This window comes from Belonocnema kinseyi, chromosome 8 (genome assembly GCF_010883055.1).
Source record: "Belonocnema kinseyi isolate 2016_QV_RU_SX_M_011 chromosome 8, B_treatae_v1, whole genome shotgun sequence".
In the NCBI taxonomy this organism is placed as follows: Eukaryota; Metazoa; Arthropoda; class Insecta; order Hymenoptera; family Cynipidae; genus Belonocnema; species Belonocnema kinseyi.
Genome location: NC_046664.1, coordinates 98,662,839 through 98,677,006, shown reverse-complemented (window position 1 = coordinate 98,677,006; position 14,168 = coordinate 98,662,839). Strand labels below are relative to the sequence as shown.

General features: G+C 37.0%; 1 protein-coding gene across 2 annotated transcripts in view; it reads left to right on the top strand.

The window, feature by feature from the left end:
* Positions 1-14,168, top strand: part of LOC117178017 — a 79,930-nt gene that overhangs the window by 28,895 nt on the left and 36,867 nt on the right. The window contains exon 1 of one of the 2 annotated variants that reach the window (XM_033369206.1): positions 3,452-3,649. The exons of the other annotated variant lie outside the window; for it this stretch is intronic. The gene's annotated coding sequence lies outside the window, so the exon portion shown is untranslated. Of the gene's footprint in view, positions 1-3,451; positions 3,650-14,168 lie in introns of those variants that run through there. 2 annotated transcript variants of the gene reach the window in all.

Here is a 14,168-nt window from a genome sequence, read left to right as displayed (position 1 = left end):
CCACCGTATTCACCAGATTTAGCCCCCAGTGACTTTTTCTTATTTCCAAACTTGAAAAAATGGCTCGGTGGACAGAGATTTCCAGACAAAGAAGACGTCATTACCTCTGTAAGTGCTTATTTTGAGGAACTTCCGAAAACGCATTTTTCTGAAGGATTAAAAAAACTTGAAAAGCGATTGACCAAGTTTATAGAGCTCCAAGGAGATTATGTTGAAAAATAAAAAAAAATTTACCCAAAAAAAATTGTTTTTATACTTCATTCTAAGGACTTATTGAACTACCCTCGTATATTCTCATTGCGACGAGAATGACATTCTTACAGAAGAACAAAAAGGATGTTGTAAAAACTCGCGAGGCTGTAAAGATCTAGTCACTGTAGACGCTGTTGCCATGACTCAAGCTCGTAAGCATCAAAGGAACTTACACATGGCATACATTGACTACAAGCAAGCGTTTCCTTCCGTGCCGCATGACTATTTGCTTAAAGTCTTAAAACTTTACAAGATCTGCCCACGCATTACTGACTTTCTAAGTCATGCGATGAGGCTCTGGTGTACAAGAACCAAGTATTTTGATCGTGGACAACCAAGGATAACTAGATCAATACGCTTTACGACCGGTATATTTCAAGGAGACTCCTTTAGCGCACTATGGTTCTGTTTAGCGTTGAATCCATTGAGCAAAACGCTAAACAGCATGTCCCATGGGTTCAGAATTCATGAGAATGAGGATGGTTATCAAGTGACCCATCTTCTTCACGTGGTTGACCTGAAGCTGTACACTAGTTCAGCTTAGAAACTGCAGCAAGTGATCGATGTCACAAAGCAGTTTTCCAATGATATCCACATGGAGTTCAGACTACATAAATGTAGAACAGTGCATTTAATCGGAGGGGAATTAGGGACCGCAGAGTTATAGAACGAGTTCGAAAATGACATCAAGGCAATGGCTGCAGGCGAATCATATAAATATCTGGGTATTCTTGAATCTAAGGGTATTCAGCATACGATAGTTAAGACAAGCCTAGCGGCTGCCTTCACTACAAGACTCAGATTGATTATGAAGAGTTTTCTCAACTCGGAAAACAAAATCAGGGCAGCAGCTCAGAAGGCGGTTTCATTAAACACCTGTCACATTGTAAGAAACTTTCTTGATCATTAGGAAGTGAGCGACTAAAAACCCGTGGAGTGGCAGATGTTAGCTCTAAGCAAGCATCCAGAGGTGACTGTTGTCACGGCCAACGCTCTTTGCCGCTGGTAATTGTATATCTACAACATCATCCCAGGAGGGTTCAAGCATCGTATTAAATTAGTTGAATTAACTTATAACATTATAATATCAGTAGTCACTTGACTCATTCAGTGGCTATGATGTATAACCGGGTTTACCCGAGTAAAAGTTGAATGAAAACACATTTGAACATTGATTATTCTCCTTACAATATACTCTTTTATTAATCTGTCTAGATATGTTTCGCTCACTAAAAGTATATATTTACAAATTATTCATTTATAATCAGGGTGGAGACTTGATCCAAAAACTGGGAAAGACGGAGAAAAAAAACGGGAAATTACAGGGAATGAAATTAATTTTTCCTTTATCTACAGTTGGAGGGCATATAATTGAAAATAATTATCGTTTTTATTTTATAAAAGGGAGTTGGTAAAGAAATAAAATATCCCTTTGGACAAGGAATTTTCATTATAGAACGGAAATTTTAAAAAATAGAAACTGGGATTTAGAAGAAAAATATTAAAACATCCACGTTGCAAATCATAATTCGTCACAATTTAAAAGTTCCATCTTCCGAAATTAATAAAAAGAGAGTGTCAAATCGGTAAATATTCTATTGAAATGTGTAGCTCCGGGCTGCACGTCATACTATAACAGCAAATAGGTCATTTTTCAACCAAAGAAATTAATTTTTAATCAAAATGATGAATCTTAAATTTAAAAAATAATCCTTTTCAACAGACGAGTTTGTTTTTCAGACAAGTAAATTTGTTTCTAACCCAAACGATTAATTTTAATCTGAAATGATGAATATTTAACTGGAATACTTGAATTTTTTACCAAAAGAAGAATTTTTAAATAAGGAGATTAACTTTCAAAGAAAAAACTGATTTTTTGCAAAAAGTCGATTTTTTAACAACATACGTAAACCGTCAACGAAATAAATGAATTATAAATTTAAAAACACAAAGTTCCTTTCAAATTGTTGGACTTTGAACTAGAAAAGGTCAATTTTACACCCGAAGTAGTTATATTTTCTACTGAAATAGTTCATTTTTTAGTTAAAAAGTGATTTTAAATAAGCTAGTTATATTTTTAAAACGATACGAATTTTCGTTTAATATGGTGAAAATTCCAACAATAAACTTAATTTTCAAAAAAAGAATTCAGCGTTCAATCGCAAGTAGTTGCATTTTTAAAAAAAGGTAAATTCTTAACAAAAAATGTTTATAAAATTATATTATAATTTAGAAACATTAATTTTCGAAATACTACTTCTACTCTAAAAATTACTTGTAACACTCTCTTTTTTTACATTTCGAAAAAAGGAACTTTTAAATTGTGACGAACTTTAACTTTGACCAGGGATTTTTGAAACTCCTTTCTACTAAATCCCACTGTAAATTCTTTTAAAAAAATGCATATATTATTTCAAAAATTCCTTGTCCCAAGGGAAATTGTATTATTTTACCGAAACTCACTGTCCTAAAATAAAAGCGATCATTATCTTCACTCATATTCCCTGCAAACATAGATAAAGTAAAAATGATTTTTCTAAATTGACAAAAATTACTAAAATATTGAGAACTTGAATTTTGCAACGCTGATTATAAACAAATTATATATAGACATATATTTTTTAGAAAGCGGCAATGTATGGATGAATTAAAATGAGAATTACATTATAAGGCTAATTAATAATTTTTAGATATTATTATTACTATTATTATAATGAAGTAATATTATCAATCTATGCTTGAAATTTGCAACAATTTCAGTTGTTTATAAAATTAATGAATTAATTATATTAGAAAAAAACAATAGAAAAATATGAATACAATTTAAACTGTTTTTTAAATACTCATCTTTCTATTCAATTTTCCTGACATTAAATTACACGTTTTCATGCATTTTTTTGATTACTAATTACAGATGCTCATATTGTTACTAAAAACTTTGTTTTTCTTTTCATATTTGTAAAAAAGTATCAAGTTTTTTTATGAATTTTAATATTTTTGCTATACATGATAATGCCGAGACAGGCCCGCATGATCGGAGCGCCATTTATTGGATTTATGTGAACTACGATACCCCTCCGGATGATAAAACAACTACCACATACACTAGTCGTCCAATAAGACGGCGAACGCGGGACTTTCACCGTCCGGCAAGACGACGGCATGAGGGGTCCCCACTATTCTGCGCTGAGAGCTTTTGCGGTGTAGATTGAACTTATGTGTTAAGTGAAACATTAGGTCGAGTGCATTGCAGAGAAGAAAGTGGAGAAGATAGAGAGGTACAGCCTCCGCCGTCGTTTCGTTGAGCGTTCGCCCGTCGTTGTGTTGAGCGGGTTGTCTTGCCGGAGGTCGTCTTGTTGGACGGCTAGTGTACATATGCGGACGATGCATAGGGCTGGTGAAAATATTACATTATTTAGTTATTTTCTAGTAAATTTTTCAAGCACCATAATACTTTAAGAGTAACCCTAACATTTTTTTTATATTTGTGGCACCTATTCTCGAACGAAAATATAACCTCTTCAAAGTGATATATCTTGTTTCATAAATTTCCTCAATGTAAACCAATATTGCTTTATTAAAGTGGTTCAAAGTGTCGTCTTGAGAACTGCAAGCATGGATTTTGCAAATTATTTCTCAAATAGGAAAGTTATAAAAAAATATAAGTGCAAGTCGACTACTAAAGAATTATACGTTAAAATCGAATAAAATGCAGTAACTTTTTCTCGAACATTGGTTCCCGGAGTACCATTTTGATCGTATTATTTTGATAATACGATTTCACAAACGACAATCGGTTCGAGTGTCAAATATTAATGCACTATTTTATTGTACTTATTTAATCCAATTACTTGCGTAAGCATAACTGCAGATTATTTCAACTTCCGTAGTTCTCTGTTTTAATGCTCATTTTATTCTCATGGACATAGGAAACAAGGGGCTAGGCATGACATTGTGGGGGTGACGCAATGAGGGGGGAGATCCGCCATCTTTAGAAGTCCCGCGACAAACATGGCAGCTCCCACATGTTTATATTTTTATGAACAGTGTCGGCAAAAATGCTCGTGCGCATAATCAAATGGCACATCGTAGGTGGCGGCTCTCCCCACTCATGGAATTTTCCCCCTCCCGTGGATTTAACCCCGCTAGCCCAAGTTATGATGGCATGCCTAGTCCCGTGTTTCCTATATCCATGAGTATTCTAATATTACGTTACGCTTGGTCGGTAACATCAAAATCTGTAAGGCTATACCACTTGGTGGACTGGAAAGCATTGTTTAGACAGGAGTTTGACTACAATTAATTAATGTCTTCGAAATTAAGTAAAAAATCGTGATACAGATTTGCTTTTAAGAAAGAAAAGCCATTTATTTCATTATTGTTGGCAATTTAAAAAATATGCGATTAGACAATCCATCACGAAAAATTATAATTTGCCGTAATTGAGGTTATAACATCAATTGCCGGCGACTTATGTCATTATACTTTTCGATAATTAGTGATTTTAAGTAGTTTCATATAAAATAAGGTTAGATCAAAGTGACTAAAAGATTTTAAAAGCCTTTAAGTGATCTTAGGATTTTTCAAAAGATTTTTAACGATTTCAAAAAATTGTTAAGGGATTTTAAAAGAATGCAGAAAAATTGAAGGATTTTCAAAGAATTTTAAAGATTTTTTAAAGAATCCAAAAATTCCTAAGGATTTGTAAGCGATTTTATAAGATTTGACGACAGTTTACGTAATTTAAAAGAAAGTCAAGCGAGTTATTGAAAATTGATTAAAACAGGTATTTTAATAAATTTTAAGAGATTTCAAGGTATTTAAAGAAATTGATTTAAGGGCATGTGACAAAGCCAAATACCTATATTAGCGACCTCACTTTATCAGTTAACTGAATAATTTTTTGAACCTAAGAACTTTTTTTGTAAATAAAATATCGAGCTGAAACTTTGGAAAATGTATTAGAGTGCAATAAAGTACGTTTAGGTACTGCATTTTCGTAGGAACTTCACTGAAAATTATTTCATCTTTTTTCTGAACCTCGAAATTTTTTGAACGTTCGAACTTGTTTTATACATAAAATATCGGTCTCAAACTTTAAAAAATGCAAAAGCCGAAAGAAAACTACGTTTAAGTACAAAGCTTAATAATAAAAGGCGTAAAAAAAAGATTTCAACTATCAATTCCATCGGCATCAGCCGGTAACGTTGTACACGAAAATACGAACCCTCTAGAGCCTCTTCTAGTGGCCGCCAGGGTTCGTATTTTCGTGTACAACGTTACCGGCTGATGCCGATGGAAGTGATAGTAGAAATATTTTTTTTTACATCTTTTATCATTAAGCTTTCTACTTAAGCGTAGTTTTCAGTGAAGTTCCTACCAAAATGCAGTACCTAAACGTACTTTATTGCACTCTAATACATTTTCCAAAGTTTCAGTTCGATATTTTATTTACAAAAAAAGTTTTTAGGTTAAAAAAATTATTTAGTGAACTAATAAAGTGAGGTCGGTAATATAGGTATTTGGCTGTATCACATCCCCTTAAGGATTTTCAGGAGATTTTAAGGAACCTAAGAAAATTTAAAGGATTTTGGATTTAAGAGATTTGAATTAATTTTAGTAAATTTTACAATATTTAAAATTATTTCAAAGAAATTGAAAGGGAGTTTAAAAAAACTCCGAGGATTTCAAGGATTTTTAAGAAATCTTACGAGATTTTTAAGAATTCAAGTGATCTCAAGGAATTACTAGGGACTTGGCGGAATCTTAAAGTTTCTTTTTAAGGGATTTAAAAATAATTGAAAAATGTTTAAGGATTTACGAATTATTTGTAAAATTTGATGACAGTTTTAGAGGTCTTAAAGAATACCAAGCGAGTTTCTGAAAAGTTATTTAAAGAGCTTTTAATGAATTTGAAAAATGCAAAGATTTTTATGGATTTTAAATAGATTTAAAGGAATTTAAGAAAATTTCAAGGATTTTAATTAATTTCAGTTAATTTCGAGAAACTTTGATTGAATATAAATGATTTTAAAGAAGTTAGAGATTTAAAAAAAAATTCGGAGGATCAAGAAATCTTATAGGATTTCTAAGAGTTCAATTGATTTTTTGGAATAACTAGGGACTTAACGGGATATAAAAGTTTATTTTCAAAGAATTTAAAATATTTTTATAAGTTTTAGTTACTAGATAGAATGTTAAGCAATTAATTTAAAAGTTTTTTGGAAATATTTTCAATTATTTGCAAATATTCAAAAATTTTAAGGATTGTCAAGAAATTTAAAGGAATTTAAGAATATTTTAAAGATTTTACGTGATTAAAATTAATTTGAGTCAATTTCGAGATACTACGAAAAATTTGAAATGATTACAAAGAATTTGAAGGGATTTAAAAAAAAATCGAAGAAGTTTAAGGATTTTCAAGAAGTCTTATCGGATTTCTAAGAAGGATCACAGTCTTTGATCATTTTTGTTTTCTCAAAGTGCAAAAAGAATTTCTTGACATCTTTGAAAAACACATTTTAACGAACTACCAAAATTTTAAAGATTTTACCGCCACCTATGATAACAATTCAACCTAACCTGAATCACGGCACATCCCAGTGGGTGCACAAGTCCTAAACTTGTCCTATATACATTTTTCGGCGGACGTCTTAAGGACGTCCTGAGAACCTTTTAAAGACATGAAAAGATCCAAAGGATGTCTTAAAGACGTCAAATCATATGACATAGAGGTATATTCTACGGACGTCTTTAGGACGTCCCGTTGCCCACTGGGATTATATTTTTTCTTGATGGAGTGTCCAAATCGCACACTTCCTCAATTGCTAAAAATTATTAAAGAAATGGCTTTTCTATGTGAGAAGCAAAGCCATATCACGATTTTGCACTTACTTTCGTCTACAAACATTAATTTTAGTCAAACTTCTATGTAATCAATGCTTTTCAGTCCACCAAGTGGTACGGCCTTATAGATTTCGACGTTACCGACCGAGTATGGCGTAATGTTAGAATACTCAATAAAAACTTAATATACAGTATAAATCAAATATACAATTCCATAAAAAGACTTAAAACTACATTAATTTTCTTATATACTTGATTTCCTTAATATTTGACAATAAAGTCTTATACATTTCACCCGCCTAACATTAAATTATAATTTATGCTTTTAGAATGTAGCATCTTGGACTCAAGAAATATCGAAAGATTTTTTGCCCGGAGTACCATTCTAGGGATTTTCGACTTTAGTCGAATCGAAGTTTAGTAACTTGTAGAAATCGAACGACATCGGTGTCCCACTGCTGAATAACTGTACATAACCTAACTTTTTTGAATTTTTGGTACGGGCATTCGCAGGATTTCTTTTTCAAATGCCAATATTTTCAATTAAAAAATAATTATGTCAATTAAACTGAAATAGAGCAAATACAAAAACACTTCAGGGCTTCCATAAATTCCATAGGATGAGATTAATTTTAAACTTATACAAGTAAATAAAAATAATCGAAATCATCCAAGTGGAGCGAAAGTTCTTTAGCAATATAATATTTAAGAATGTTGCATCTGGGACACAGGTATGTAAATAATTTTGAAATATTGTTACATTTATTCATTTCAATATTTGTAATTGATATATATTTAAATATATTCTTTGGGAATACCGATAAATTATTCTGACTTAAAAAAGCTTCGTCATTCATCATTATTTTTCACATTTATGTCTAAGAAATTTGTACTGCCCAACATGTCGAAGGCATTTTTGGTTAGAGTTGGATTTTTATTTGATCATTTTTGCACAGGGCTGTCCCGGTATATATCATCAGTCACGGACGCATTTTTAGAATGCAATCAAGTGATCTGATGGGAGAAGTCTGCCCATACATATTCGACAAAGCCTGGTTTTTACCCCACCATTGACGGAATTGGTTGCAGTCAAGTACATGATAGGGGGACCTACAGCTTAAGGTGGGTTCCGAACCACCAGAACCTCGGTAAAGGTACATTGAAAAATGTCTAGAGGTACCGGCTCAGGGATCGAACCCCGGACCTCTGAGGTGAAGTCCGAGTGTCAACCAACTGAGCCACCGAGGCTCTTATTATTATTGTTATTATTATTATTATAATTATAAAACACTAATCAATTTAATATTTAATAGCTGAAAAGCTGTTTATCATGTAATTCTATATTCAATTTTGGAAAAAATTGCACCCAATAATTTCATTATAATAAGCGTATGTACCTATGTGATTTTGTTAATTAATTTCAAGGAATCTTTCGGATGGGCAACAAGTCTTAGAGGTTATATTTGTTGAGGGAAACGGCAACCGCATAGCGTAAAGTCCCATATATGCGTAATTTACATCGTGTAAGAAACTAGGCATGTAAAATACCTAGTTATTTCCCGTAAAAAACTATGCAAATTACCTAGGGTATTTTACTTAACGTCGGTAACGAATCCAAAATAAAACAGATGTACATTTTCAGGTCTTCAAATAGACTACAGCGCTGGAGACGTAACAGTAGGGTCTTACCAGAGATGAGGCGGTCTCATGACGTCAACATTTTTGGCCAATTACTATTTCGATGTCGCCATCGACTACCAATAACTTGAGACCCCATTGCGGCGCAATAGGGGAGTACGCGGGAAAAATGTGGATTTGAATCCTTAAACTTTTTAAAACTAGAAACACAATAGAAATGCACAAATTTAATTTTTGAAATTACTTTTTAGAAATAAGATTGTGACGAATGCAATGGTATGCAACAGTTTATCCTTTTGTAACCTAAAACAACTCTCCCTGGCGATCGGGAGACCTTGTAGTTGGTGGAAGGGCTTACGGGTCTCACCGAACTATAGTCCGGAAGAGGTAAACCAGAGAAGCTGCGTCGCGAGGTGCAGCTGCTCTGGAGATCTGATGGACTTTGATCGGTGGGATCTAAATTAAAGAGCGATCCTTCCAGGGATACTGGCAAAACCCCCTGGAATATCGAACGCGCGAGTTGTCATACTCCCGAAGCCAAGATTTGATCGCCGTTTCGAGGGCTGCATGGCATCAGGGTCATCAATTCCTTGAACACCCCGGCCTGCCCCCTCAGTGGAGGCTGACAGGCTGGGTCATAAAAGAGGTATCTTAACGGAGACTTTGGGACATCATGTCGAATCCCATAGTATTTAGACCTGTCCCCTGCATGCGGGGCTCTGTAGGGGGGATTTTCTAATTCCCTAGCTTTTCGTGGGACTTTCATGTCACAAATTTATAAAAAACAATCAAAAAACAATGAAGGACCCGTTCCGGGAACCTCCTTCGACCCACCGCAGAAAGCGGAATGCTCTGTAGGAGGTAATCCACTGGAAGTGGTGCGAAATAATGAGGCTGGCGACATTTCTGGCGCCACGGTAGAAGAGCAGCTAATGGAGCTCTCCGTGAGGAGGAAGAACCGTAGCGGTGCTTAGAAGAAGAGGGCGCGAAATGCGCGTCTCTCAAGCAGCAGCCAAGACAACGAGGCTGCACCTTGATCAGCTCCTTAGGCTCATCTGATAGGCAAGAGGAAAAAGGATTCTAGAGATACCCCCCCCCCCAATAAGGAGCTCAAACGGCAGAAGGCCCTGGAAAAACGGGACCTTACTTTCCCGCACATGGCTAATAACGCCTTGGTGAGAGTTGTCGTGGCCTTTGGCTCTCCTGAGACCTGTCTATCTCTTAATGATCTGGACAGGCTGAGGGAGAAAATCTCTAAGAATATTGACGCGTTACCCCGCGAGGGTCGGCGTCCCCAGATTCAACAACATCTTCATCAGGTCGGGGGCTATCGTGGTTGAGGTCGCGGATGTTTGGTCGAGATACTGGTTGACAGAGAGGGCTTCTACGTTTAGGCTCAAGCAGGGACTAAACCTGGAGCTCAGGGGACCCCGATCCTGAGAACGGATTCGTGGAAGGTATACCTCGACGGGCAGGGATCCAGGCAGGAGAGTGACTGGATCCTGCTAGTCGGAATTCCTGAATTCGCAATCAGAGCTAATTCGGCTCTGGACGACCGACCCTTTTGGGGACAGGCAGGGTTACCTTCAGGTTGACCCAACAGGGCTCTCCAGAGGGACCAGAAGGGCCGGGGGATGCCCGGCTTGGTTGTATAATGGCTGAGACGGGAATCTCCATGATGCAGATTAATTTGCATCACAGCAAAGGCGCCTCGTAGGTTCTAGCCACACGCATATCAGTGATGCAGACAGGGCTCGCCCTAATCCAGCATCCCTGGTTATACAGGGAAAGGATTAGCGGCTTGTCAGGGTGTGGCAACATTTATAAGGCGCGCTCGAAAAAGCTCTAGAGGCATGCATAGCTGTTGAGGGTATTTATGCGAATTTGGTGTCTAAGCTTGGATCCAGGGATCTCACTGTTATTAAGGTGAGGCTCAGGGGTGGAAGCGGGGAAAGACTAGAGGTTGTAATTGCTTAGGCTGATTTCCCTGGCTTTTTAATCGTAGTACGGGGGACTTATCTGAAAACGTTGATGGACCTTACAAGATCGGCGCTGCGTATCGTAGAGCTCTGGTGCGATAGCTCAGGGCTCTCAGTAAATCCGGAAAGGAATAGTATGGTTATTTTCACGAAGAATTAAAAGATGTCGAAAGTTGACACTGCTGTTTTTTGTGGCGGGAGGCTGACGTTTTCAGACACGGTTAAATATCTGGGAATAGCCCTAAGTAGCAAACTGAACTGAGCAAAGTACCTGGAGAGCCAATGCAGGAAATTTGTCATGACTTTCTGGATGCGTAATAGAGTTTTTGGACTGAGGCTCCTTTATGCGGCTGCAGTCTGATACACTATGACTCACGCATATGCACATACACTGTAATCTTCGGCCATTTTTTCACCTAATTGGCAGTCTCTCTTCTGATAGGGTCTCTGCCAAAGTTTCATTAAGTTTCGAGCCGATTTCAATCCGAAGGGGTTCGTTCAGGTTTCTCACCAAGTTCACTCAGGTGCACTCGGACCCGTTCAGCGGCGCCATAACTTTTAACACGCGCCCATTCAAAGAACATGACACTTTGTAGTTCACTTTCGTAAACCATGCCCCTTTTACAGGTTCACACGACGAGTGCACTTGGTGAGAAACCTGAGCAATACCAAGGAACATTGAGTATTTAATTTAATTTAAGTCTCTTTTACACCTCCTGATCCTGTTGGTTGGTTAATTAATAGCTAACAGACTAAAAATCCGTTGTAATGATAAAAGCATAGTATTTAGGATAAATTAGAATTGGTTATTTACAAAATGTTAATAGTGTAATACAGTGACACTATTCTATAGCTCCGATTTTGGGGCTGACAGTGGGTGGAAACTAACTCATAATAGCCTGCTCCGCTTTTGATTGTTCACGCATGAGTGCTAGCTTGAGAGACAACTGCAGATCCCGTGCACCCCGCGCAGCTCCTGTTACACCTACCGGCGGCGCTGCGTGAATTCTCGGAAGGGCTATAGAAGGAAGGGCTATTGAAAGGTTAAACTGTAATTAAGAACTGACATTGCTGTATATTGTATATATCAGACGTTATCGCTATTTTATTTCGAGAGGTTCGAGTCGTTCAAGTAGAACGATTTTATTGATTGCGTAATTTTTCGAACACTTTGCAACGAGTGGTCTGACCCACTCGAAACATGAAATCATATGCGAATATGGCTTGAATTGATGGCGAAGATAATATATTTTTTAAATTATTTAATTAATATAATAAATAGATAATAGCATACAATTTACAAATAAATTTATTACATTTAAAAAAATGAATGAAATATAATGAAATATAAGAAAATATAATTCATTAAAGTAATGGCGGTTTAGGCGCCACCATGACACTTAGCGGGCATTTAAAAATTCTGGACATATTTTTGGTAAAACGTACGTTATCGTACCCAATTTTAACGTATACGTGAAAGGAAATGATGCGCCAGGTGCTTAATTATTGCATAAAAAGGTGGCAAAAAATACTATTTGTCAGTTAATCGGTCCAACTGAGCCCGAAACGGCGGCTAGATAATGAGATTGTTACCCCAGACAGCGTCAGATGGGCCCTGAAGTCCTTCAGTCCTTACAAGTCTCCTGGACCGGATGGCATATATCCAGTCTTCCAGGCTGGTGAGATCATCATAAGGCCGAGTGTGAGATTTCGTAGGGCTAGTGTGACGTTGGGTTATGTTCCGAACGCATGGAGGAATGCGAGAGTAGTCTTCATTCCGAAAGCAGGCAGGATCGGTTAAACGTTACCAAAGGATTTCCGATCAATTAGCGTCACAAGTAGGTCAAGTAGGCCTCTACACAAGCAACAACACACCTATAGGGCTGGTTACGCGACTGAGACGGCCCTAAGCACAGCAGTTGACCTCCGGAGAGGTGATCAGGGAGGTCATGACTGCACACAGTACCAATTGCAGTCGCGGAATGGACATGCCTCATTTTGGGCAATAGGAACTTAACCACGACTAAGGGTGATACCACTTTATGTGGAACCGTTGACTCGGGATGTCCGCAGGGAGGTGTTTTATCGCCCTTGATGTGGAGCCTGGTAGTGGATGAATTGCTTTATCTGCTCACAAGTCAGGGCAACCATGTTATAGGCTATGGGGACGATATACTGGATATCGTGCTTGACAAACCTTATAATTGACAGGTGCGTCTGCAAAGACACAGCAGCCCATCAGCGCTTTCTGTCAATGGCCTGAATTCACTACCGGAAAGCTTTCGATTCAACCTCTCCTAGACGTATCATCTGTCTATTGGAAAGCTTAAAGATTCATCCACACATAGTGAGATGCATAGAGAGATTGATGTCTAGGGATGCGGAGTGACCGAATTTTATGTCGACCGACTCTGTCGTCTAACCGGTTTCATGAAATGGTAATCAGTCAAATCATTTAAATCGTTGAAATCATCTTATATATCGTTATTCCACTGCTTTATAATAAAAAAATGGATAATGGAATATAGCAGATATGATTTTTATACGGTTGCTAGGCCGTAAAAGTCAAAATGAAGGTAGATAACGTAGAAATAACTGATATTTTGTAAATACTTACCTGAATATTCATTGAATCCCAAGTAGGGCCCTCTATACGAAAAAATGTGAGAATGGAAAACAAATATGAATCGGTGCTGCTCGCAATTAACTGTAATGCAATAAATAATTTCTAATTAAATGAATAAAGTAACAAATGTACCAAAATTATAAAGTTAAACTGCATTCATTTTTATAACAAATTTTCATTTAATCATTGCATTCAGCCACTTCAGCGTCGGTAACATGAGTCTCACAACTTCCTCCGCATAATCTCCAAAGCCCTCCTTAAGTACTCGGGCATAACATATTCTGTTGTTCGCCGAGTGAAACAAACTGCCAGTTCAGGTCACCCTCGACTCCCTCTATGTCCTCGTTGTCAAGCAAAGCTATTTCCGGTTACATGGCAGCAGTGCGAAGCGCGGGACATATTTAATCCAAAATATGACAGCTTGTTGGATTTCAATCTCATTAAGAGACATGGTTCAAAATTTAGAACAGTGGCCACTAGAGAGTCATCATGTGTTGAGTGTGATCAAAAGTCCATTTAACTTGATGCTTAAACTCTCCCCTTGGCCAAGATTGCTTCGCGTAACTGCTTATTGTAAAAGGTTTATTGATGCCTTTGTGTTCAAACACTCAAAACTTAATAAGCCTAAACCAGACATGCCCAAGCTGGAGAAATTCCCGCCAGCCACACATTTTTTGCGCTTCCCATTATTTCGGCTGGAGAGCGAGAGTGGTGGTAGACGCGTGCCTAGATGCCCTCCCCTCCTACCCAAGCAGCACCGCAGATACGAAATGTCTGTTAGGGTGCTTGGGCGACTAACTTTCCAATATAAATTTGTAATGGTGACT